Source organism: Primulina tabacum, unplaced genomic scaffold (assembly GCF_025594145.1).
Source record: "Primulina tabacum isolate GXHZ01 unplaced genomic scaffold, ASM2559414v2 Contig697, whole genome shotgun sequence".
Classification (NCBI taxonomy): domain Eukaryota; kingdom Viridiplantae; phylum Streptophyta; class Magnoliopsida; order Lamiales; family Gesneriaceae; genus Primulina; species Primulina tabacum.
In genome coordinates, this window is record NW_027459855.1 from 57,798 (window position 1) to 62,793 (window position 4,996).

At 38.2% G+C, this 4,996-nt stretch overlaps 1 pseudogene; it reads left to right on the top strand.

Moving 5' to 3' along the window:
• Window positions 1-589: 589 nt before the first annotated feature.
• Window positions 590-4,978, top strand: LOC142534811 (zinc finger CCCH domain-containing protein 30-like; annotated as a pseudogene).
• Window positions 4,979-4,996: the final 18 nt, after the last annotated feature.

Here is a 4,996-nt window from a genome sequence, read left to right on the forward strand (position 1 = left end):
ATTTATCCCACCATACTATTAATCTATATATCTCATTTTTTAATCACTCTAATTACTAATCATTTACTTATCTCATCACACGTACCAAACGGAGCCAAAGAGGATAATATAGCGATGATACAAAGTTAATAATAATTAATTATATATATCTCGTGAAACTTAAAGCGCAAAATTTTAATTAATCAAACCATTTTATAGTGTTTGCGTGTATTAAAACAAGCATAATTTTGTAAATAAAAAACTCATAACCAGTTTTTAATTATTTTTAAATACTAAAACAAGTTTCAAGCAATTTTTACAAATTTTATGGGCGTTTTTAGAATGTTAATATTGAAAATATGGAAAAAAATATTTAAATTAAATAGGATTGTAATCGAAGGAAGAGCAACCAAACAAAGCCTTATGCTCTAACCCTCCTAATCCATTTTCCTTGCTTTCCGGCCCCACATTTCTCACCTCCCCCATATTTGACTCACATTTCGCGTGAATTTCAACATCATTCTGCATTTCAATTTCATTTCAGTTTCAATTTCAATTTCGATTACATTTCGATTTCAAAACCGCTCCTCTCTACGCCTAAAAGCATCGCTTTCTCACACTACTCTGCATTGCAGGCCTCCCCTCCTGTCGCTTTCTCTCTATATTTTCTCCTTTTTCCCGCATATACATACATAACTCGCACTGTATCTATCCATGGGTACGTTGGAAAAGACTTCCCCTGCTGTATTTTTGAGTTGCAAATCTGTGCAATGAAGATCGCATGTCTTGAAACTTCGGCTTTCTTTGATTTGTGTTTTTTATCGTTATTTTTTTCCTCATCAACAAATAGATCGATAAACAGGTTGATTGAAACGACCCCGTCAGTAGATCTTGGTTAAAGCTCTGTTTTTGGGATCATCGGTGAGTTTTATGTGCTGGGCTTGCTCATTTATTTTATTCTTTTTTTGGTGTTCAGCTGATTTGTTGAGTAGGGTTGACTCCGATTTCCTGTTTGATGTGATAAACCATTTATTCAGTTCGCCCGGATATAGATTCTCCCGTTTACCAAAATGTTTTATTTTCCTATAAATTCTGCTGCCTGAAAGTGCACTGTTAATTTTGAAATCTATTTCGCTACTTGTAATTTCAATGATTTGACGACCTTTGTTCCGAATTAAATCTTTTGATGTCGCTGAGCTGTATGGATAGCTCCGTAATCATTGTTTAAATGAATCGGTGGTGTGTATATTAGGTTCGAATGTATTTAGGACAGAAGATTCGATTTTCATGGGATATTTTTGGTGGAAAAAGTAAAATATGTTCGGTTTTAAACGTAGTTTAATGTTTCGAAGTAAGATGCTTAATGTGCCGTATTTTGCATGTGTTTGGTTGTGATACAATAATGGTTTGCTTCTCTGTTCTATGATTTTTCTGAATTTATAAATAAAGAGGGATTCTTCAAGATTGGTTACTATTTTGAAGACGTAAAAATAGCACCTAGCCTTAAATTCTTGGGTCGTCACGAGTGTGATTTTGTTAGGACATCTCCAATCCATATCCTCTATTTTTCATCCTCTATCCTCCAAAATAGATATCCATGATCTCTATTTTCAAACACCTTCTCCAACCCATATCCTCTAGATATTACCAAATACTCTATTTCTTTAATTTATTTCATTTTCAACTCATATCCTCTAAATATTACCAAATAATTTTTTTTAATTTATTTCATTTTCCAACACATACACACATATAATTAATTAATTTCATAATATATTATTTAACTAAACTTAATTAATTCGCTAAACATGGCACAACTACATGTAATTCGCTTATTAATTTTCAAAAGGACTATATGGCAATTTTTAAAATATCTATTTTGTAATTATTTTTCACCCCTTTTCAATCCTCTATATGAACAGTGATACTCCATAAATAGAGGATCACCGTTGCATACTCTAAAATGGAGGAAACAAATAGAGTACGGTTGGATAAGATTTCATCCTCCATAATGGAGGATTCCTCCATTATGGAGGACGGTTGGAGATGCCCTTATTCCATGCAACCGGATTGGAGTAGACCCTTTTGTTTCCTGCTTTGTATATCTATCAAGTTTTCTTTACTTTAGCTGTTCTACTTTTTTGTTAATTTGGTTCATACCTACTTTATCACAACATGACAAGTACTTTACATGTTGTTTTTGTATGGTGTTTACCACTTATTTTTCAATACGGACAGAGCTGTTTATCACCAAAATTACAAAATTTTCTGATTCAGATGTATATATGTATGATGTATGGCTATTACGTTATCTCAGAAAGAGTTGTCGTTCTCATTCATGTGGAACATAATATGATACCATTTGGAATGAAAAAATTATGACCGATAACATAATAAGAAATCTCGCACCTCTATTTCAAATCAGTGGATTATATTTACTCTTTGGGGTTGGGGGCCATTGATATCTGTTTATTTTCATTTGATTCAGATAGATCTTGGTTGTTCAGTAGTTGATTGGACTATGTGCAGTGGGCAGGAGCAATCAGATTCAAGTTCTTCTACGACCCAAATGGCTGCTGATTTTGAATTGAATAAAATGCAGGACATGAGTAATCTATCTGTGGAGACTGAAGATTCCTTTTCCAGTGTACTTGAATTTGCTGCAAACAATGACCTCGAATCCTTCAAGAGGTACATCGAGTTCGATTTGTCGGCAGTTGATGAAACCGGGCCTTGGTTTGTTCGGAAGAAAGGTTCAAAGCAAATTAGCGAGGAAGAAAGAACACTGCTGATGGTAGCAGCTACGTATGGTAGTGTGGATGTGTTGAAGTTGATAGTTGCTTTGCCAGAGGTTGATTTGAACAAATCTTGCGGTAAAAACAAGTGGACTGCTCTTCATTGTGCTGCTTATGGTGGCTCTATCCATGCATTTGATGTTGTGAAACTACTATTATCTGCTGGTGCTGATCCCAACGTTGAGGATATAGATGGCTGCCGCCCTGTTGATGTGGTTGTTGCCCCTCCAAAGCTTCTTGGTGCCAGGGCTGCTCTCGAGGAATTGCTCTTGAACAATATTTCTGATGGATCAGTTGGCGAAGGCAACAGTGGTGTCTCTGTATGTAGTTCGAATGGATCCTCACCTATTTTATCGTCAAACCAAGAGAGCGTTTCTCCATCATCGCCGTCCAACTATATATATACTCCTACAGCCTTAAAATCCAGCGATATTCCTGCTAATTACGTGTCCTGAGAAGAAACAATATCCAGTGGATCCATCTCTGCCCGACATTCGGGATAGTATCTATTCAACTGACGAGTTCCGCATGTTCTCATTCAAGGTCAGGCCTTGTTCAAGAGCCTATTCTCATGATTGGACCGAATGTCCTTTTGTCCACCCTGGAGAAAATGCTCGCAGAAGGGATCCTTGGAAGTTTCATTACAGTTGTGTTCCTTGTCCTGATTTTCGGAAGGGTTCTTGTCGGCGAGGAGACATGTGTGAGTATGCACATGGTGTATTTGAATGTTGGCTGCATCCTGCTCAGTATCGAACTAGACTGTGTAAAGATGGCACTAGCTGTGCCAGACAGGTGTGTTTTTTTGCGCACACTCAAGAGGAGCTTCGTCCTTTGTATGGCTCTACTGGATCTGGTGTTCCTTCACCCATGTCTACTGCCTCTGCTGCTAGTTTCATGGACATGGCCACAGCTTTAAGCCTTTTACCTGGTTCGCCATCATCACATTCCGTGATGTCTCCTGTGTTTAATCAGAGCATGTCCCCTACAGCAAATGGAATGTCTCATTCATCTGCACCTTGGCCTCAGCCAAATGTCCCGACCCTTAATCTATCTGGTAGCTATCTGCAGTCCAGTCGCCTAAGATCTTCTCTTAGTGCCCGAGATATTCCACTTGAGGAATATAATATGTTACAGGATTTTGATTTGCAGAAACTTGTTATGAATGATTTAGCATGTTTTACGCAGCCACATCCCAATTCTGCTTTGTTGAATCGGTCTGCGAGATCTAAATCATCTCTCACTCCTTCAAATCTTGAAGATCTCTTTATGGCTGAGCTTGCGCTATCCCCTAGATTTTCTTCTGACCAGGCAGCTACTTATGGTGTTTTTTCTCCCACCCACAAATCAGCTGTTCTTAATCAGTTTCAACAGGAGCAGAACATTTTATCACCTGTTAATACTAACGCATTCTCTCCTAGAAATATTGAACACCCTCTATTGCAGGCTTCTCTGGTGTTCAGTCCCGAGAAACTTGGAATCTGCATCACCGATGAGTGCCCGAGTCTCAGCTTTTTCACATCGTGAGAAGCAGCAGCTACAGATGCGTAGCCTTAGCTCCCGAGATCTTGGATCCAACCGTGCCCCCACCGTTGGATCTCCTGTGGCTGCTTTGTCTAAAAGGGGATCTCCCAATGAAAAATCTGATTGGTCGTCCTTAAGTGGAAACAATCATGTTTATCTGAAGAGATCATCTTCTTTTGAACTCGGCAACGACGGGGAGGAACCCGACTTGTCATGGGTGCAGTCTCTTGTCAAAGAATCACCACCTGAGATGATGGAAAAGCCTGTTGCAGCTCCATATCTGGTTCTCCCGTGACATCCGGTGAGTGTTTGAAATCAAATTTTCTGAAATCGATTCAATTTGATCATTCAGTTATAAGAGCCTGGCTGTAGCAGATGCAACACGATCAGCTTGTAGCCTAGTAAACAGGATCAAGAATTCATTCAGTTAGACAACAAATCCCATTTTAGGAAGTATATTAATTAAAAAAAAAAACCAATCCCCTCTTTTTTCAACGGTGTAGCGCACAAGTCTAATGGTAACCACATCGATTCTAAAGCTTTGGAGTTCGATGGGCATGATGAATTTTTATTATTTTTTGAAAGATGTATTCTGCACTAATCATTTGTTGATTATTACATGAGTTTTCAATTTGTTACCTGGGCTGTGTACTGAAGAAAACCTCAGTCCAGTTTGGACACTGTTCCTTGTATTCGATAAT